The sequence below is a fragment of the Macaca mulatta genome, chromosome 1, assembly GCF_049350105.2.
Source record: "Macaca mulatta isolate MMU2019108-1 chromosome 1, T2T-MMU8v2.0, whole genome shotgun sequence".
NCBI classification, from domain to species: domain Eukaryota; kingdom Metazoa; phylum Chordata; class Mammalia; order Primates; family Cercopithecidae; genus Macaca; species Macaca mulatta.
In genome coordinates, this window is record NC_133406.1 from 135,938,479 (window position 1) to 135,962,224 (window position 23,746).

Consider the following 23,746-nt stretch of genomic DNA (forward strand, 5'->3'; position numbering starts at 1 on the left):
AGGTTCTCTTTGAGACCTCTGCTTCAGCAGCAGATTTCTACCTGAACATCCAGGAGTTTTCATACATCCTCTGAAATCTAGGCAGAAATTTCCAAACCTCAATTCTTAAATTCTCTGTACCAATAGGCCCAACACCACATGGAAGCTGTCAAAGCTTGAGACTTGCACTCTCTGAAGCAATATCCTGAGCTGTACCTTGGAACCTTTCAGCCATGGCTGGAGCTGGAGCACCTGGTACTCAGGTCACAGAGTCCTGAAGTTGCACACAGAAGAGAGCCTTGGGTCTAGCCCATGAAACCATTTTTTTTTTCCTCCTAGGCCTTTGAGCCTGCGGTGTGAGGTGCTGCTATGAAGACCTCTGACATGCCCTGAAGACGTTTTCCCCATTGTCTTGGAAAATAACATTAGCTTCCTCATTATGCAAATTTTAGCAGCCGGCCTGAATTCCTTCCCAGAATATGGGTTTTTCTTTTCTACCAAGTGGTCAGGCTGCGAATTTTCCAAACTGTTATGACCTGCTTCTCCTTTAAACATAAGTTCAAATTTCAGGTAATCTCTCTTAGTTTCGAAGTTCCACAGATCTCTAGGTCAAAGGCAAAATGCCACCAGTCTCTTTGCTAAACATAGCAAGAGTGACCTTGGCTCCAGTTCCCAATAAGTTCCCATCTCCACCTGAGACCACCTCAGGCTGGACATCACTGTTCATATTACCATTAGCATTTTGGCCAAGGCCATTCAACAAGTCTCTGGGAAGTTCCAAACTTTACCACACCTTCCTGTCTTCTTTTGAGGCCTCCAGAGTGTTCCAACTTCTGCTCATTACCTAGTTTCAAAGTCATTTTCACATTTTGAGGTATTTTTATATCAGTATCCTAAACTCCTGGTACCAATTGATTGTATTAGTCTGTTCTCATACTTCTATAAAGAAATACCCAAGTACTTCTGGGTCATTAATAAAGGAAAGAGGTTTAATTAACACAGTTCTGCATGGCGGAGAAGGCCTCAGGAAACTTACAATTATGGCAGAAGGGAAAGCAGGCACATCTTACATGGGAGCAGGAGAGAGACCAAAGTGGGGACAGCCCCTTATAAAACCATCAGATCTCATGAGAACTCACTCATTATCATAAGAACAGCATGGAAACTGACCCCTGATTCAATCACCTCCCACCAGATCACTCCTTCAAAACCTGAGGATTGTAATTCAAGGTAAGTTTTGTGTGGGAACACAAAGCCAAACCATATCAGAGTCTGAACAGCCAAGGTTATCCTAAGCAAAAGAGCAAAGCTAGAGGCATCACATTAACTTAATTCAAACTATACTATAGGGCTACAGTAACCCAAACAGTATGGCATTGGTACAAAAACAAGCACATAGTTCAGTGGAACAGAATAGAGAGCCCAGAAATAAGACCACACACCTACAACCATCTGATTTTTGACAAAGTTTGCAAAAAGAAGCAATAGGGAAAATACTCCCTAGTCAATAAATACTTCTGGAAAAACCAGCTAGCTATATGCAAAAGATAGAAGACAGATTCCTTCCTTACACCATATACAAAAATCAACTCAAGATGGACTAAAGAGTTAAATATAAAACCCCAAACTATAACCCTGGAAGACAACCTAGGTAATACTACAGGACATAGGACCAGGCAAAAATTTCAGGACAAAGATTTCATGATAAAAAGACCAAAAGCAATCACAACAAAAGCAAAAACTGACAAGTAAGAACTAATTAAACTTAACAGCTTCTGTGCAGCAAAAGAAACTATCAATGGAGTAAACAGACAACCTACATAATGGAAAAATTTTTTGCAAACTATGGATTTGACAAACTTCTAATATTCAGAATCTATAAAGAGGTTAACAAATTTACTAGAAAAAAATGAACAACCCCATTAAAAAGTGGGCAAAGTAAATGAATGGACACTTTTCAAAAGAAGAAATACATGCCAACAAGCACATGAGAAAAAGCTCAAACCACTAATCATTAAGGAAATGCAAATCAAAACCACAACGAGATACCATCTGACACCAGTAATAATGGTTATTACTAAAAAAAAATCAAATATAACAGATGCTCATGAGATTACAGAGAAAACGGAACACTTATACACTGTTGGTGGTAGTGTAAAATTAGTTCAACCATTGTGGAAAGCAGTATTGCAATTCCTCAAAGAGCCATAAGCAGAACTGCAATTCAACCCGGAAATCCTGTTACTCAGTATATACCCAAAGGAATATAAAGAATTCTACCATAAAGACTCATGTATGCAAATCTTCATTGTAGCACTATTTACAATAGCAAAGACATGGAATCAACCTAAATGCCCATCAGTGACATATTGGATAAAGAAAATGTGGTACATTTATACCATGGAATATTATATAACCATAAAAATCCAAGATTATGTCTTCTATGGAAACAGGGATAGAGTTGGAGGCTATCGTCTTTAGCTAACTATGCAGGAACAGAAAATCAAATACTGAATATTCACAATTGTAAGTGGGAGTTAAATGATGAGAACTTATGAAAACAAAGAAGGAACAACAAACACTGGTGTCTACTTGAGAGAAAAGAGCAGAATAGACAACTATTGGATACGGGGCTTAATACCTGGCTGGTGAAATAATCTGTACAACAAACCTCTATGACAGAAGTTCACTCATGTAACAAACCTTCACATGTACCCCTGAACCTTAAATAAAAGTTAAAAACTATTATAAAGGTGAGAAAAGTATGAAATTTTTGTTTTAAAAGTTAGCCATCAATTGAAATATGAATGTGGTTAGTTACCATTATATGCTAAAGTAGATTTAACGTATCTTCATCATGCACCTGAAATAAGTTAGATTACAGATATTTGATGATTGAGATCTCTTGCCTTTCATCTTTAGCTACATGAATACATTTGAGATGTGTTTCATATTTAGACCTTTATATCTGCTTTTCTTCTGTCAGAAATATTCTTCCACCCATCTTCATATGGTCCCTACTTTTAATTTTTCTGAAACAATTTAAATATAATTTCTGACTGTTTTGGCTAGAGTATCACCCTGCCCTCAGTCATTTTCTATGATTATGTATTTTATCTTCATGTTATTGTTTATTGAATCTGAAACTAATTAATTTATTTAGTAGTTAATATGACTGTTTTTCTCCCCAGACTGAAATGTTAGCTCCTGAAAGTGAAGTTTGCCTATTTTGTATTTTGCTCACAGCTAATTCATGAATACCTGAAACAGTATTTGTCACACGGTAACAAAACAAAGGGAAGGAAGGAAGGAAGAAGGAAGAGAAGAAAGAGAAATGTGTTAACTTCTGCAATTTGCTAGAATTCCATGTATTCTGTACTGTAAGTTTCTTTTTATGTGATGAAATGGCACCCCCCCCCACCCACACACACAAACACATCTGGCAAAGTGGTGTTAGTGAGAGGACATTAATATCATCTCTAATAGAAAGAAGCTGCAAATGTATTGGCAGAAAATACCAGTGCTCAGTATTGTCATAGCTGAAGCAAGCACCTAAACAAGTATTCAGATATTTTCAACCAAAATTTTTAATCAGAACACCTTTTTCATAATACTGTTATGCCATTTGTACTCCATTTTGTATTTTTGTGCTCCAATTGCCAGCTGTTGTCATCCCCTGGTAAATATTAGAGTTAACTGTGAACCTTTTCAGAAAATATGAACATTGGACTCTATCCCCAGAGGCTTTGACTCATTATGTCTTGGTGGGATTGACTACTTGTATTTTAAAACATCACAAGTGACTTTTAAATTATTTCATATGCTTGGATGCTACTACACTAGTTATCCTGAGCACCTTGATAAAAGGATATCTCACTTTATTCATCTTTGTAGAGTGAGTAGGTATGGTAGAACTGACAAAGAAAATGGTTTGTGAATGAATGATGAGGGATCATTAATTAACTGGTTCACAAACTATTTATTCCTTGAATACAAGGTAGTGAAATATAATTATTATATAATTTTGAATGGCTACTATGGTCTAGTCCTTTGCACTAAATATAAAATATGAAGAATCAGTAACATTAAGGAGAAAAAGAGTGGAGACAAGAGAGGAAAGGAGAGGAGGGAAGAGAAAAGGAAGAAAAGGGGAAGAGAGGAAGAAAATCAAAGAACATATTAGAGAACTTGACAGGAGTTAATAAGTGCATCTCATTGACAGTCAAATATATTTCTTACTTTGCTTTCCAGTGAACTCACAGTTTCCCAAATTGTGTTTAAAAAGGCATTGAGCCAATTTCTTCCTCGATAATAAAACCCTGCTGTGTTCCCAGTTAATTTACTCAGTTCTACGCCAGGAGACCCAGTCTTTTAAATTTATTTCTATCTGCAAATCCTATATTTTTGGAAAGGCACTTGAAACTTAGGGAAAACTTGCTTATTCATTCATTTTTAAACTTAGCCTAAAGGAATAATCTCAACATTCTTATTTATAGAAAATACAATTAATACTACATACCTTGATACATACTAGGAGAATTTAGTTGAATTTCCCCTATATTTTGATCCCAAAACTTCTCACTTGAATATGTTCACTTTTGTAAACTTACTAAATAGTTTTCTGCTGCCAACCTTGTCTGTTATGCTCTTGCTACTAGCCAATATTTTCTTTCCTCTGTAATGCAAACATAAAAAACTCTACAATTGCATCATGGCAAACTTACATACACTAAAAATCATATCTTTGCTCAACCTTTTTTTTTTTTAACATACTTAATTCACTAGCGTGACTGAAAGAGAACAAATTGACTAAGGTGAAACACCTTGAAAGTTAAAGAGAACAAATGTGACCAAGGTGAAACACATTTTAGTAAATTTCATTATCTATAATCAAACTAATTATATCAGTTTAGGTTGGTTTATTACTATTCCATGTTTGCACGGAACTAGATTACTCAAATTCTGTTACTCTTTTATCTCTCAAACTATTTTTGGGGTTTACAATTTACTATAGTAATAACTATATCATTTTTCTATAGATAGTTTTTAAATCTTGAGTTTTTCCCTGCAGATTATCCCTACTAAAAGTTCAGTTCCAGTTACTTCAACAAAAGAAGTGTGTTGTCCCTTTTTGCATACCTAACAATATACTAAGCAATTAGGATAGAACAAGGAATTAAAAATAGTCTCCATTTCTAAGCAAATTTGTCTTTATGTGAGAAAGACAGGCATGTACAAATTAATTAAGTTCAATATTAGAGTAAGGAATACATAGGTTCAGATTTCTATGGGAGCACGAAGGAAGAGAAGTTAGTTACTGAAATGATAATTAAAATAATGGAGAACAGTGAGCCAAAAGTAGATACCTAGAAAACATACCTTTTAATGCACAAGCAGAGTGCAGTTACAGAGTAATCATAGAAAGTTTTGCAAATAGTCACAGAATGACTAATAATAGAAAAAAAGATATAAGAGAAAGATGTTATAGATGTGAATGAGGAAAGAATGTAAAGGAAGGGGGCATATTTCAATATCCCTTCAATATATTATATGCAATTATTTATATAAATCTCTAAATAATACTGTATTAGGTTTTACCAGAGTAAAAGAACCAAGACGAGATATACCTATCTCTATAATATGTGTGTGTGTACATGTGTGGGTATGCATGTATTCCGAGGTGGGCGGATCACAAGGTCAGGAGATCGAGATCACAGTGAAACTCCGTCTCTACTAAAAATACAAAAAATTAGCCGGGCGCGGTGGCGGGCGCCTGTAGTCCCAGCTACTCGGGAGGCTGAGGCAGGAGAATGGCGTGAACCCGGGAGGCGGAGCTTGCAGTGAGCCGAGATCGCGCCACTGCACTCCAGCCTGGGAGACAGAGGGAGACTCCGTCTCAAAAAAAAACAAAAACAAAAACAAACAAACAAACAAGAAAAACACATACAGAGAAAGAGAGAGAGAGATTGATTATAAGGAATTGGCTCGAGAGAGAGAGAGAGAGAGAGACTAATTATAAGGTATTGGCTCATGAAGTTTTAGAAGCTGACAATATCCAAGATTTGCAGGGTGAAATAGAAAGCTGGAGACCCAGGAGAATCGATAGGTATTTTCATTATAATTCCAAGTCCTGAGAATGAGAAGAGCCAAGTATAAGTTCCAGTCAAACAAAAACAAACAAACAAAAAATAGCAAGCTGGGACTTTCAAAAATGCAATGTTTCAGTCCGAACCTGAAGGCTATAAAAAACCAATATTCCACCTCAGACAGTCAGGGAGGAGGAATTCCCTTTTGCTTAGCCTTTTTGTTATATTGAGGTCTTCAATTGATTGGATGAAGCCCACCAGCATTAGGGAGAACAATCCTTTACCCCGCCTGCCTATTCAAATAGCAAGCTTATCCAAAACACCTTCACTGCCACAGAATGTTTGACCATATGTCTGGGCACCCTGTAGCCAAGTCAAGTTAACGCATACAATTAAACTATCACAAATAGTAAATGTTCATCTATTTAGTTTCAGATAAAAATAATTATCAGATATTATAATGCTTTCTTCTTATATTCTAATAAAACATCTTGCTTTCACCTCACTCTAAAAACCACTACAATAAATTAGACTGCTGTTCAAAAATAGTCAAATTGAAGAACAAAACAAAATATTGATGAAGTGGGAGATAGAACAACTGAGATGAATAATAATTGGAAATTAGTAAAAACTGGCAATCAGTTTTGAAGAGCACATACTAGAACAAATGTTTTAAATTCCCTCACTGCATGAGAAAAGAAATAATGGTGTGTTTCAGTTTTTATAAAAAAATTAATCATTGCATTAGAGAATATGCATAGAACATTTAACAGAAGAAAAAATATGTAGGTTTTTTTTTTAGTCTAAATTTGAAAGTTTGGGCAATAATATAATCTAAAGAAAATGGTGGGGGAACTATAATTACTTGATATAACTGGTAGTAGAAATGCTAGGTTCCTTAAATGAATCTCATCATTCATGTTTGGGTGAATTCCTTTAAACAAATAGAGCTCGTTAATTAAGATGTCATTGAACACCAAAGAGAAAATTAAATTAGAGGCAGTGGGGGCAGTGAATAAAAGGTATGCTACATTAAGAAAAAAAGCACCCCCCAAAATATAATAAAATATACACCAAATATAAATAATTTATATGAATAGTTTGTCATAAATGTTAAATAATGGCACTTTTTACAAGGCATTGAAGCAGTGATTTGTAATCTCCAGTTGTGATGATCTGATATTTGATTGACCCACCACATATTAATTTGAGCAGAGAACTATATTTAATATTGTGTAGACATAAAAGGAGTTGGACATGTTATTTTGGCTTTTATCATTTTTTATTGCAGATAATGAAAAAATAAATGTATGTATAAAGCATCACATGCATAATTAGAAGGTAAAACATAGAAACTTCATAGTAGTGGTGAGTACTGAAAGTATCTCTTTGGGGCATTACTTAGGAAAAGAAAACCCTTTAACTGAGATTGACAGAATTGTAGAATAGAGTTAACAAAGAGTATGGGCAGAAATTATAGCACAGGACTGTAAATCTGATTATGAAACAGAGCCAGCTGAATATAGTACACAAATAATATGTTAGAAATAAAGCTTCTGTTGGGACTGACGACATAAATCAAATTTAAGTACATCTAGTTCTAGATCCTTGAGGAATCGCCATACTGTTTTCCATAATGGTTGAACTAGTTTACAATCCCACCAACAGTGTAAAAGTGTTCCTATTTCTCCACATCCTCTCCAGCACCTGTTGTTTCCTGACTAAAAAAGTAAACGTGCTCTTATTTCTCACCAGCAGAAACTTGGAATTCCTTTTATTATTATGGTCACCAGACATAGTTAGAAATAATAAATAAAATTATGAATTTAAAGTTAGGCTTAATAGTTGTTAAATCAGTCTAAAACAATAACAGCAAAAGCCAGACATGTTAAAAAATCAATGCTTTGGGAGATCTTAGACATCTAGACACCAAGCAATAAAGAACTGAAATCATTGAGAGATGGAAAACAAATGAGGTGAGCCCAAAGTTTTGTCAAATTTATTGCAGACCATCTCATAGCAAGAGGAGAAATGAAGTAAATCCCAGCTGACTTTCTGAGTTAGGGAGATGGAGGGTCACCCACCCATACATTTTGAGAATTTGGTAGAGAATTGATCAACTCATGCATATGAGGAAACTACATCAAGCCAGAAGAAGTATCACTACAAATTATTAGAAGGTACAGTGCCTAACACTCACACAGAACCAGAAAAAAAAGTCTGTTCCCATAAGCCAGCCTAGAAAATATTATAATTCCCATAATTTTATAAAGAATTCAAAGCAGTCTTTTATCAATAGAGGCAAAGATGTATCCCTAGATAAGCCCTGCTATGATCCCAACTAAACAAAGTTTATCACTGTGCATTTTTTTTCCTATTAGTTCTTCAGAGCCTTCTCCATAACCATAGAATACCATTTATTTTATAACCAAGAGAAACCCATAATTGATGGGGGATGATACAACCCCTGGGATAAACCCTTAATTGATGGGCAATTGAGGGTTGATTGTCTTTGGAAAGACAATATTGGAAAAGATTCTATATCTTTCTCTAAGATTCCAGAATACTTTAGTCCTGACTGTTCAGAACAAACCTTTTATTAGAATGCCTTCATTTTTTCTTTTCTTCATAATATTTCTGACTCTCCTCATTTCCTATTCTACCTCTAGATTCACCTTGCAACTAAGGTGCCCACACTCCATCCTTTCTCTTAGGCTCTACTATGGGGAAAATTCAAACTGAGAAAAGCAGAGAATGTCTTATTTTGCCATCGTATATCTAGTTTTCATAGCAATTCTTGGTATATGGTAGTACTAAGTGGTTGCTTATTTCCAAATAGTGAAGGTCATTGACCACAAAGGGAAATAATATTTAAGAAAATGTTTAATTGAGAAGAGTAGAAACAACAACAAAAATATAGTCTATGTGTCCTTATCATTATTATTATTATTATTATTGGAATAGTGCAAACGTTAGAAGAAAGTAAAAGCCAAGAAGATAGCTAATTAGATAGAAAGATAGATACATAGATAGCGATACTGAACAAAAGCTAGAAGAAGAAATAAGGGAAGGCAGTAAAAATTCTAAAGAATGGCAAAAATGAATTATTAAAGCGCTACTTTCATTTAATCTATATCTCTCTCCTCATCACCACTCTAAAATTTTTTTTTGAAATTAATGTATTTTAACCCACTATATCCAAAACTTTTATTATTTTAGCATGTAGTCAATGTAGAAATTATTAGAATTTTTTTCATTTTTTGCTACCAAGTCATAAAAATTAGGTTTGTATTTTTCACTTACAGAACACCTGAATTTGGATTTAACCCACTGCAGTTACTCAGTAGCCACATGTGGCTAGTGGTTTGATTCATATACTTTTATGATTCTTTTATTCTTCTGCAGATCACTTTGCTGCTGTTGTTGTTTTTGATTTTCTTTCCAAGAGCCCAGTGTGACTTTCATAGCTTAAATCTTATATCAATTTCTACTTCAAGCTGACAACTAGAGTATCTGAGCTAGGCACCCTAATTGGCAGTGTGCAAATATTCTCAGCCCAACTGTGGCTATAGCAGTGTGTACCAGTATCCTGATGCTTGTTCAACAGGGTTCAGAAGAACAGAAACCCAGATTGATTTTCAAAGATATCCCACAGCAAAATACAGTTTAGTAATTTTCATGGTGAATCATTTTTTGTGCAACTACAAACACTAAGTAAATGATATATAATTTTCTTTTCACAAAAAAGTGATTCTATAAAGCAGTTATTTGAAAAAAACTAAATTTAACTGTTTAAGATTTACTGTGTTTTTATGGGATAGCTACCACTAAAAATCTGTGTATATTTTGGGAATATTATAACTCATATGAATATGAGTTATAATCTTTGATACTGGTGTTTTAAAAGAAATCTAGAAAATTTGCTATTGTGTGCATGTTCATTTAAGCCTAATGCTTAATTACATATCAATAATTATATAATATATTTAGAATATATATCTATATGTGTACTGTATATATAAAGCGAGAGTGAGTGAGAGAGAAAGATAGGCATCAAATACCTAACAAAATATCAATCTTATTCTAGAATTTTAACAAAATCACTGCTGAATTCCTTGAGCTATACCTGTTGTAAAATGAATTATTTTTTAAGGAAAACTGTATATGCCTAATGAGGGTTGGCTTAAAAAATTCCAAATTTTCATGTGAAAAAACTGGTTCATCACAGTTTCACAGCTACAGACTTGTTTGTTTATATTTTTGTCAGGCCGTGATACTTCATATTGTTTGATTTTTTTTTTTTCTAAGAAAGGATGACTGATTAAGGGTGCTAGGAGGAAAATGATTGCCTTCTGGAATTTAATTAGTTTGACTTTAACTCAAGACAAGAGATTCTGCTAGCTGTCAGCTACTATTTGGGTCTCTAGCTAATTAAAGCTCTAAGAGAGCCTATTAAAACTGTTCAAAAGTCAAGGCCCCCTTAAAACATCTCCAGCATTGCCACACAAAAAGTGACGGTGATATTATTGTTCACATATCTTGTTTATTGCCTTTGGCTTGAAAATGAGCCAGAATATGCCATCAACTTAGCTCTGCCTTTTATTGTTATTTTTGGCAAATGCTTTGAAATATATCAACATTTAACGTACAATACTTTTATCGTGCTAATACATACATACATCATGATAAAACGGATGTAAGAACAATTTAGAGTCCCGTTCTCTGGAACACCTTCTGAAACATTTTATTTCTTTGTATTTTTAGAGCGCCAGTTTTTATACTTACAAATATTTCTGCTAAAATAAAAATTATTTGCCTGAGTTTGTTTATTCAAAGCATTATCAATTTAATAATCTGGATCTGCTAGCCATGTTTAGAGTGGAGTTTTAAACTTGAGACTTGTTAAAGAAATAAGAGTATGTCGCCCATAATTAAACTTATACTGTATAATAAAATCTATATAAGACACTCAATCTACATTTATACATTTTAGAGTGTGTGGCTTGTTCTCTAATAGAATACTCTGGTTTCTCTACTGAGATATAATATGACAATCTTCATAGTAAAGATTAAAATGTAGCTCTAGGCAAACTGACACACACACCCTCTTGTGTCTCTTCTTTTTTCCCACTTATTTGTACTAGTTCTGCTCTATGCTGTGGTACCTGCTACCTACCTAAGGTGCATTGATAATGAATCTTAGTCTTTGTGCATTCACATGCTCAAAGTTTAATGTGTGTGCATCAAGGCTCTAAATTAATTTATATGAGAAGCTTTTCTTTCTCCAATATTGCCTGCAGGATCATAGCTATGACTTTGAGATAGTGAAGCTCTCTTTCCCTCTAAACTTACCACATGGGTTGCATTGTCTCTAGAAAGTGAACTCCAAGTTCATAAACTAAAGCACTGAAGAAAGAGACTGTAAATGCCTTCATGGCAGGAGGAATCCATTTCTTTTCAGAGGGATACCTGCAAACCAATGCTTAATGTTTCAGCAACTGTGATGCCATGATCACTTCTGAAAAAGACAAACTGTCCCGGGGAAGGCTAGCTAAAATTTTCACTTATTTATAATTTCATCTGCATCATTACATTATTGCTAGTGTAATAACAAGGACCAGGTTCCTACTTTATAAACACTGTTTAACAAAGTGGTCTAGCCTCTGTGACATCACCAAATAAATATATCATGCTTCATTTTAGGATTCTTATGAAGGACAGACTCTGTGAGTTAACCTGTGTGAGAAGTTTTAGGCCCAAATTTTTATAGACTTTCATTACACACACACACACACACACACACACACACAAAAAAAAAAAAAAAAAAAAAAAACCTTTTTCTTCCATACAGAGTTTTAAAAACCTTTAAACAAATATTTTTATATATTTTATAATGATATTTATTCAAATTGTTATTTGAAGTCTAGACTATAAGTTGTTTTAGAACCAAGTTTCATTCATCATTAAATGCCTTGCAGTGAACAGTATCTGGCCCATGGTAAACATCAATGCTTATGAAATGAATAAATACAAAGCGAAGCTAAGTAGGAATCAAGCACAGATTTCATGCTGATCTTTTTTATAATACAATTAGTTGTGGCTCATAAACTATTAAGTCACAGAATCAACTCTGATAATTTTATGAAAGATAAGTAAAAATTTTATATGTAAATAATTTTGCTGATACTGTACAGTCCTATTGGTGTTGGTTTATTTAGAATAGTAAATTTTAGGATTTGATTTTCAAGATATATCTGAGTGCTTATCCTGGTACACTTAAATGAGTCATGTGATCTTGAAGGGCTTTAAGTTTTCAGTCTGGAAATTAGAGGCCTAAACAAGGGAATAGCTACATTGTTTTTCATCTTTATAGTTGGAACAAATCCTTTGAATTTCTTCTAGGTGTTACCTACTGCTATGTGACCCTAATTCTCTATTTGAAGTATGTATTTTCATTGACATTCTACTTATTCAGTTTTGGTCATAAAATAAGAACTCTATTACCCTAAACTCTGTTTATCTCTTTATTACTGTCAATCAAAACTTAATTCAGTGTTATAGAATTAAGGTGGTTATATATAAATAAAAATTGATAAATAAATAAAGATTATAAACCATGAATTTAGGATTCTGTTTCATTCTGAAAATAAGAAAGAAGAAAAAATTGAGAATGTATACAGAGACTTCAACTGCATTGAAAGTGCTTGTTGCTTAAACTGTTTTGTAGGTTTATAATGATTCATTATATATCTTAAAATGAGTTTAAATGATATGGCTGTAACATTTCATAGCCAAAAAAGGAGACCAATAATGTTTCTTTTAAATTTTAACAATTAGAATGTTATCATTATACTAGTTTCTCAAATTATTATGTATTTTACCCACATACCAGACTCTAGAAATAAAAAAGTTCATAAAATAAAGCAAGAATAAATCACTTTCAGGAAGATTATTGTTAACTTCTACACTTACAACATCATTAATTGAACCTAAACCCAAATATCTGTAAAACAAATAGCAAATTAATTTTGTTTCCTAAGATCTTAATATTTTTTTCTCATAACTGGCCTATTTTATACATATTACCATTTCTAAATAATTTCAATAATGAGAGTAAACCATATTCCTGCAAATTCTCTTGATACTGTTCAATACTGTTTTATATTAAGTACAAAGTTAAAAGTAAAATTATAAACGTGTTATTTTAAGGAATAATCACATTACTTAGAAATAAAACTATGTGTTGTGTGCTGTACTTTTAGTGAGATATAGTTTTACTGTTATATAGAACAATAATTAGTTTATTGTAACCTAAATGTTTTTTAGTTACTAAATACTTTAAGCTAAGTCTACAAATCTTTAAACATTTACATGGCCAATAGAAGGTATATATCTGTATTCCCAAAATACCCTGGTTGCATTGGCTTAGTTACAGCGCTTGATGGTACCAACTATGTTTAATGAATCCTGAATGACTAATGAGCTCATGAGTCTTTTTCATTATTGTAGCTTCCTGTAGTTCTGAGGTTTTCTAGCACATACACATGAGTATTTTTATGTTTAAGTAAATGTACATTTCAAAATTATGGCATATAAAATTACCATTTAAAATAATAGGCTTCATATCTGCAATATTCACATGCATTTTTGTTGAATAAAAAATATGAAAATAGAAAAAAATGATTTTTTTCTTAAACATATCAATTTGTTAAACTCCAAAAGTAATTTATATTAAAGCGTTTATTGTAAAAATTATCAATATGTAGCTTGAAATGCCATAGCTGGTGTGATACTATTTTCATCAAAGACGAAAAAAACTACAGGAAATGGAATTTTAAAGAAACACATCAATGATGGGCTATTTTAATTTAGCAACAATTTTCTCTTTTAAGGCTCCCACTCAATTTATGTAAGAATCAGCTATTATTTCATATATGGCAGAAAAATGTTATTTAAAAAAGTTCCATGTAATGATTTTTTAAGCTATAGCAATTTTTATCTACTTTGTTTTTTACTTTTTTTTACTGTATATATTTAAATAAAATTAAAATGACAACAATCTAGAATTCAGTTTTAGAAACTTCCAATATTTTAATATTATATTATGCAGTATTTTACAATCTGATTGCAACTTTTTAAATATTATCATCCTTATATAGAAAAATGCAAGGGAGAAAAATCTCAAGCTTTGAAGCTTTGTACAGTTACTGTAGTAGCAAATTCAATTATCTGTGAACAAGTGGCAGAAATAATAGAAAATCAAGTGTCTTAGTTAAGTGGAGATGTTTACTTCCACATTTATAAATATTTACATTGTATTGTTATTCTGTATACATTTACCTAGAATAAAGTTAATAATATAAAAATTCAAGGAAAATATTTGTTGAGTACACTGAAGTTATAAAAAGTGGTAGAGACTCATCTATCTTATAATTTCCTTAAACATAAAATGGTTTTTGTGTGTATGTGCCATATTCTTTTTAAACTTTACAATTTTCTAAATTTCTATTTGGGCAAATTTATAGGGTACATAAGAAATTTTCTCATGTGTGTATTATGCATAGTGATCCAATAAAGTGATCCATTTAGAGTGCCCATTACTTGAGTACAAACCTTTTTTATCAAGTATGGTAACTGTATTCTGCTGTTAAACATTAAATGTATTACTTACTTTTATTGTTTATTTGTACCTTTCAACCCACTTCTCTTTATCCTCCCCTTTACCCTTGACTCACCCTTTCCTGTTTCTGCAATCTGTTTTTTCCACTCTCTACCTTTATGTGTTCAATTTTTCTAACTCGTACATGTAAGTGGAAACATTTGATATTTATCTTTTTGTGATTGGCTTGTTTCATTTAAGATAATGACTTCCAGTTCTATCTAATTTGCTGAAAATGGTATGGTTTAATCTTTTTATGGCTAAATAGTATTCCATTGTGTATATTTAACACATTTTCTTTATGTATTCATCTATTGATGGATTCTTAGGTTGTTTTATATTTTTGCTATCGTCAATAGTGCAGCAATAAGCATGTGAGTACAGGTGTCTCTCTGATATACTGATTTATTTTCCTTTAGGTAAATAAATACACAGTAGCAAAACTGGTGGACTGAACAGTAATCCTATTTTTGACTTTTTGAGAAATCGCCATATTGTTCTGCATAGTGGCTTTATTAGTTTACACTCCCACCAATGGTACGTAAGTGTTCCCCTTTCTCTGCATCCTTGCCAACATTTTTTTTCTGTCTCTTTAATAATAGCTCTTCTCACTGGGATAAGATGATATTTCATTGTGATTTTAATTTCTATTTCTGTGATGATTAGTGATGTTGAGCATTTTTTACATACCTGTTAACCAATTGTATCTTTCTTTTGGAGAATGTGTATTCATGTCTTTTTGCTACTTTTTAATGGGATTTTTTTTTTCCTGTTGAGTTTTTTGTATATTCTGAATATTAGTCCCCATTGGATGAATAGTTTGCAAATATTTTCTCCTATTCTGCAGATTGTTTATTCACTCTACTGATTATTGCTTTTACTAATGAAGAAGCTTTTTAGTCTACGTAGAATTTTTCTACTTTTGTTTTTGTTGCCTGTGTGATTGAAATCTTTATCACAAATATTTTTCCTAGATCAATATCCATAAGAGTTTTTCATAGCTTTCCTTCTAGTATTTTTATAGTTTCAATTCTTACATATTAAGTCTTTATCTTGAGTTAATATAAATATCAATGTACAATATATGGTGCTTTGTGTCTAGCTTCTTTTACTTAGCATAATGCTTTTAAGGCTCACACATATTATAGCATGTGAAAGTACTTTATTCTTTTTTAAATAGACTTTATTTTTAAGAACAGTTTTGTGTTCCAAAAACTAGCAACTCCAAGTGGAAGGTACAGAGGTTTCTCACATACCTGTTTCCCCTACATGTTTAAAGCATCCTTCTTATCAGCATTCCTCATCGGAGTAATACATTTGTTACAATTTATGAATCTACACTGACACAACATTACATTAAGGTTCAATTTTGATGTTGTTCATTCCATGAGTTTGGACAAATTTATGTCATCCACCATTATATTATCATACAAAGTAATTTCACTGACCTGAACATTATCTGTGCTCTGCCTGTTCATCACTCTCTTCCCTCTAGCTCCTGAAAACCATGGGTATTTTTACTCTTTTTCATTTTACAGAATAGTTGAAGTCATACCATATGTAGCCTTTTCAGAATGACTTTTTTTCTATTTCTTTTTTTTCCCTTTATTTCTTAAAAAAAAAAAAAAAAAAAAAAAAAACCATGACACATGCAGAATGTGCAGGTTTGTTATGTAGGTATATATGTGTCACGGTGTTTTGCTGCACCTATTGACCCATCCTCTAGGTCTCCTCCCCTTATCCCCACCCCCTCACAGGCAGTGGTATGTGTTGTTCCCCTCTCTATGTCCATGTGTTCTCAATGTTCAACTCCCACTTACGAATGAGAACATGCAGTGTTCATTTTCTGTTCCTGTGTTAGTTTGTTGAGGATGATGGTTTCCATCTTCATCCATGTCCCTGCAAAGGACATGATCTCGTTCCTTTTTATGGTTGCATAGTATTCCATGGTATATATGTACCACATTTTCTTTATCCAGTCTATCACTGATGGACATTTGGGTTGGTTCCGTGGCTTTGCTATTGTAAATAGTCCTGCAATAAATATAGGTGTGCATGTGTCTTTATAGTAGAATAATTTATATTCCTTTGCGTATACACCCAGTAATGGGGTTGCTGGGTCAAATAGTATTTCTGGTTCCAGATCCTTTAAAAATCACCATACTGTCTTCAACAATGGTTGAACTAATACAATGTAATTAATATTCCCACTAACATTGTAAAAGTGTTCCTATTTCTCCACAGCCTCACCAGCATCTATCATTTCCTGACTTTTTAATAATAGTCATTCTGACTGGCATGAGATGGTATCTCATTGTGATTTTGATTTACATTTCTCTGATGATCAGCGATGTTGAGCTTTTTTTTCATGTTTGTTGGCTGTGCAAACCTAGAGGGATCATGCTACCTGACTTGAAACTACTACAAGGCTATAGTAACCAAAACACTATGGTACTGGTATCAAAACCGACATACAGACAAATGGAGCAGAACAGCGACCTCAGAAATAACACCAGACATCTACAACCATCAAATCTTCAACAAACCTGATAAAAACAAGCAATGGGGAAAGGATCTCCTATTCCGTAAATGGTGCTGGGAAAACTGGCTAGCCATATGCAGAAAAGTTGAAACTGGACCCCCTCCTTACACCTTATACAAAAATTAACTCAAGATTGGTTAAAGTCTTAAAGGTAAAATCCAAAACCATAAAAACCCTAGAAGAAAACCTAGGAAATACCATTTAAGACATGGGCACGTGCAAAGACTTCATGACAAAAATGCCAAAAGCAATTGCAACAAAAGCCAAAATTGACAAATGGAGTCTAATTAAACTAAAGAGCTTCTGCACAGCAAAATAAACTATCATCGGAGTGAACAAACAATCTACAGAATGAGAGAAATTATTTTGCAATCTACATATCTAACGAAGGTCTAACATCTAGAATTTACAAGGAACTTAAACATATTTACAAGAAAGAACAAACAACCTATCAAAAAGTGGGCAAAGGATATGAACAAACACTTCTCAAAAGATTGACTTCTTTCACTAAATATACATTTAAACTCTATGTTTTTTTATGACATGGTAGTGCATTTCCTTTTAGTACTAAATAATATTCTATTTTCTGAATGTACCACAGTTTATTCATTCATCTACTGAGGGGTATCTTGGTTGCTTTCAAGTTGTGACAATTAGGAATAAAGCTGCTGGCCAGGTGCAGTGGCTCAAGTCTGTAATCCCAACACTTTGGGAGGCCGAGGTGGGTGGATCATGAGGTCAGGAGTTCAAGACCAGCCTTGCCAACATGGTGAAACCCTGTCTCTACTAAAAATAACAAAAATTAGCCAGGCGTGGTGGCTCGTGCCTGAAATCTCAGCTACTCAGGAGGCTGAGGCAGGAGAATTGTTTGAATCTGGGAGGAGGAGGTTGCAATTAGCCGCGATCACACCATTGGACTCTAGCATGGGCAACAGAACAGAGGGAGACTCATTTCAAAAAAAAAAAAAATAATAATAATAATAATAAAGTTGCTACAAATTGCAAATATCCAAGTGCAGGTTTCTGTGAGAACATGTTTTTATCTCCTTTGTAAATATACCAAGGAGTGTGGTTTCTGGGTCATTTGGTAAAGAATTTTTAGTTTTGTAGGAACTACCAAATCAGCTTCCAAAGTCACTGTACCAAGTTGTATTTTTACAAGCAATGAACAAGTGGTCTTGCTGCTCCACATCCTCGTTCAGCATTTGGTATTGTCAGTGTTCTGGATTTTGGCCATTCTCATAGATGTGTAATTGTATCTTGTTCTTATTTTAATTTGCATTGCCCTAATATATGATTTGTAGCATCTTTGCATATGCTTTTTCATTTTCATGTGCTTTTCATTTGTCATCTGTATATATACTTTAGTGAGATGTCTGTTAAAATCATTTCCTCATTTTTTAAATAGATTGTTTTCTTATTGTTATTCGTGTGTTTTGGATAACAGTCTTATATTAGATAAGTCGTTTGTAAATAAGGTCTCCTAGTCTGTCACTTGTCTTTCTATTCTCTGACAGTGTCCTTCCCAGAGCAGAAGAAAATTTAATTTTAATTAAGTCCAGCATATCAAGCCTTTTTTTAAATACATAGTGCTCTTTGTGTTGCATCTGAGAAATCATTGCCAATCCCAGAGCCATCTGGATTTTCTCCTATGCTGTGTTCTATGAGTTTTGCAGTTTTACATTTATATTTAAGTCTGTGATTCACTTTGACTTAATTGTTTGTAAAGGTTACAAGGCCTAAGCCTGTATTTCTTTTTATTTATTTTTTCATGCAGATATCTATTTGTTATAACACCATTTGTCAAAAATGTTATCGTTGCTCCATCGTATTTCCTTTACTCCTTTGTCAAAGATAAGCTAACTATATTTATGTTGGTCTATTTTGGGCTCTTGATTCTGTTCCATTGATTGATTGGCCCATTCTTTGCCAATACCATAAGAATAGTTTTATAGTAGGTCTTGAAGTAAGATTGTGTCAGTCCTAAAACTTTGTTCTTCTCATTTAATATCTTGTCAGTTATTCTGGGTCTCTGGGTTTTCTATATAAACTTTAGAATCAGGTTTTTTTTTTTTTTGTATTCACAGAAAATGTTCTCGGATTTTTATTGAGATTGCACTGAATTTATAGATGAAGTTGAAAAGAACTGACATCTTGATAATATTTAGTCTTCCTAGCCATAAACATAGTTATTCATTTATTATTTAGTTCTTCTTTGATTTCTTTCATCAGACTTTTATAGTTTTTCAAATATTGCTGTTGTACACATTTTCTAGACAATATATGTAATTAAGTGTTTCAGTTATTGTATGTTAATGTAAATAGTATTGTGTTTTTAATAAAAATTTTGCTAGTTCATTGCTGATATATAGAAAAACATTAGACTTTTTATATTAACTTTATGTTTTGCCATCATTATAATCACCTATTCGTTCCAGGAGGGGTTTTTCTTGTTGATTTCATTAGAATTTCTACATAGGCAATCATGTCATCTGCAAACAGACACAATTCTTTTTTTTTTCTTTTCTTTCTTCCTAATCCGTAAATGTTTTAAGTCTTCTTGTCTTCTGACATTATGCTGATGTTGAAAAACAGTGGCAAAAAGGGAACTATACAGAATACATATATATTAGTAATTTGTGTCCTCTTTTTTCTTTTAGCCTGACTAGAGTTTTATCAAATGCATTGATTTTTTCAAAGAGCAATCTTTTAGTTTTGTTTATTTTTTATATTGATTTGCTGTGTCCAATTTTATTGATTTCAGCTCTAACCTTTATTATTTATTTTTGTTTTATCACTTTTGATTTAATTTATCCCTCTTTTTTACTTTGTTGAATTAGAAGCTTAGATCACTCTTTTCAAAAAATGTATGTATTCAACGCTTATAAATTTTTTTCTAAGCACTGCTTTTATTACATCCCCACAAAATGTGATAAGTTGTATTTTATTTTTATGTAGTTAAAATGTCTTTTAATTTATCTTGATATTTCCTCTTTGACCCATGTATTATTTAAAAAGACTTTGGGTATTCTCCATATATTTTGAACATTTTTGGCTCTCTGTTATTTATTTCTAGTTTAATTCTGTTGTCTTTGGAAAGCAGACATTATGTAATTTATATTCTTTTAAATTTGTTAAGATGTGTTTTATGGCCCAGATAGTGATCTATCTTATCAAACGTCCCATTTCAGTTTGAAAAAAAATGCTTATTCTGCTGTTGTTGAGTAAAAATAGCTTATAGATGTTCATTATATTCAGAGCTGATTGATGAATTTTTTTAGTATTACTATTTCCTAACTGATTTTCTACCTGTTGTATCTATATATTTCTAAAAAGAAGTGCTAAAATATTCAATCATAATAGTGGATTCCTCTATGTCTCCTTGTAAGTCTGTCAGTTATTTTGCCTAATGTATTTTGACATTTTGTCATGAAGCATATACACACTAAGAAATATTATGTGTTCCTAAACAATTTTACCCCTTTCTTATTATGTAGTGCCTCCTCTTGACCCCTGATAACTTTCTGGACCCGAAGTCTTCTCTGTCTGAAATAAATAGCAATTTTTACTGTAGTAGTCAGGGTTCTCCAGAGGGATGTAACTAATAGGATGAATGTATATATGAAGGGGAGTTTTTAAAGAAGAATTGACTCACATGATCACAAAGTGAAGTCCCACAATAGGCTGAGTGCAAACTGAGGAGCAAGGAAGCCAGTCTGAGTCCCAAAACCTCAAAAGTAGGGAAGCCAAAGTGTAGCCTTCAGCCTGAGAGCCCCTGGAAAACCACTGGTGTAAGTCCAAGAGTCCAAAAGCTGAAAAACTTGGAGTCTAATGTTCGATAGCAGGAAGCATCTAGCATGGGAGAAAGATGATGACGGGAAGACTCCGCAAGTCAAGTCTCATTTCACTTTCTTCTGCCTGTTTTATTCTAGCCACACTGGCAGCTGATTAGATGGTGTCCACCCAAATTGAGGGTGAGTTGGCCTCTCCCAGTCCACTGACTCAAATGTTAATCTCCTTTGGTAACACTCTCACAGACACACCTAGGGACAATACTTTACATCCTTCAATCCAATCAGGTTGACACTTAATATGAACCATCATACTTACTTTTTTTGATGTGTTAATATGGTATATCTTACTCACCCATGTACATTTAATCAACATGTGTTTTTATGTTTAAAGTCAATTTCTTGGAAGCAACATATAATTGAGTCTTATACCAGTGCCATACTGTTTCATTAGTGTAGCTTTATAGTAAATTGAAATTGGGAGTGTGAATCCTCAAACTATGATATATTTTTTTCAAGATGTTTTGGTTATTGTGAGTTCCTTGAATATGTTTATAAATTTTAGGTTCATATTGCAAATTTCAGAAAATATCAACTGGGATTATGATAGGGGTTGTGTTGAATCTATCGATAAATTTGGGAATTATTGCTTTATGGACATTAAGTCTTCCAACTCACGTACACAAAATGTCTTTCCCTTTTCTTAAGTATTCTTTATTTTTTTTCATTTATGTTCTATAGTTTTTAGTGCACTTGTTTTGATAAATTGTAAATCTTACTCTTGCATTATAAGGAGCAGTAAAAAGGTTATAGAGAGCAAGAAAATAAGGTTCAATTCTTATTTTTAAAAAAGCTGTGAACTTCAAGTTATTTTTATTCCTTTGGAGATCTCAGGCAGTACTAAAAATGTTCTCCAAATCAAATATTTCCACTACTCTCCATTTTTCTGACTTCCACTTTTTCTTCAGTTTTTATCTAGTAACTTCTTACTCTATTAACTTGGTAAGTTCTTCAATGTACTTATGACTTTTAAGTTTCATTCTAAATTTTCATTTGCTTTAAGCAAAAATATTGGTCCAAATAATCTAACCCATCATGATCAAAATCAGACATCCTGATACTTGGATAACCACCTCAACACATTAAGCTAGCTGAATCTATTTATTAAATGAAGTTTAATTTTAAATCTATTAGAAACCTAAAACTTGTAAAATGATATTCACTTTAGGATGTAGATGACATCAAGTATTTGGCTGGAAAATGTACATTTTCCTTTATATGTCTAAACTATAAAAAAATAATTTCTATCCTTTCAGAGCTCATCAGTGATGACTGAGGACCAAATTATTTCCACTGAGAGATATATAAAATGTAGAAATAATTTTTTATAAAGGAATAAAAGAATAAGTAAGTTAAATACAAAATATGGTAGAATGGCTAGCTAGCTAACTATATAAATGCAGCATCATTTAAAAAGTGAAAACATCACCAAAAGATTTGCAGTTCAACATTTCTTTAGGGTTAAGCTACTGTGATACATTTTTACAGGTTGGCAAACAATGACAAATATTTTTTTCTCAGAACTAAAAAGCACAGTTTTAAATATATAAATATGTAGCTGAAATAACATTATTTATGAGCATTTTTCTCCTTTATACAATGATATGTTACCAAGGATGCAATTTTTTTTTTTTTTTTTTTGGAACTCGAAAGGCAGACGAGTGAATGCTGACAACACTCTGTCCAGATCCCCTTTAGCCAGCCATTGCCCTCATGTCTAGCTTCTTTGTGTTAGTCTCTAACAGCTCACAGCTGCTCTCTCTTCTGAAGAATTTTCCTTGACTATATGGTAGGTTCCTCACCCAGGAGGTAAAATTCACCAGTCAGGGGAAACCTACAACCAATGACTGCTGTAGGTACAAATAGAACAGAGCTCTTGTCCAAAGGGGTACTTTTTGCTCCAGAGTTTGCCATGAAATTTTAATGGAGCTGAACTCACTCCCACTGAAATAATAATTTTCTTTAGTTTTTATTCTACTTCCCTTACTCTTTTATTCCTTGGATTATTCTCTGTAAATTATGCACAACTGTCTCAGCCCTCACTGCTGTAGAACCTGACCTAACGTAATTAACCTATCTCTCTTTCACTATGAGAGAGAGAAGCTGACTTGACCGAATTTGATAAATCATCTTGGTTGGTCCAAACAGCTATGATAAGAAATGTTAAGTGGTAGTGCAATAAAGCAGGCTTGAAAACAATAAAGGACATTTTGAAAAAATATTTCAAGGTGTATTTTGAAAAAATTCAGATTAAATTATATTACGTTTTGTCCATTAAGGAGACAAGATAATCTGATTTGAGCATAAATCATGATTTCTCCTCATTGATCAATTATTAATTGTATTGCTAACCTACTTTATTCCTATGGATCTGATACAATATTGTCTCTGGATATGGAATCTTAATTTTAAATAGTTTTTAAAATAAAGATTTTTTATATTAAATTTTCAAATACAAGATGAAAGCAAAGCAAACACGTTTTTCCTCCTCCGTGTAGAAGAAAATGATGAATACTAGGCTAATATCCCTAAGTTCTGTTGCTTTTCCTAGTGAAGTCACAAATCCTTAGCAAGCCTTTGGAATTTAGCATTTTTCTTTAAAATCAAAGGGTTTTGTTTTTATTTAATA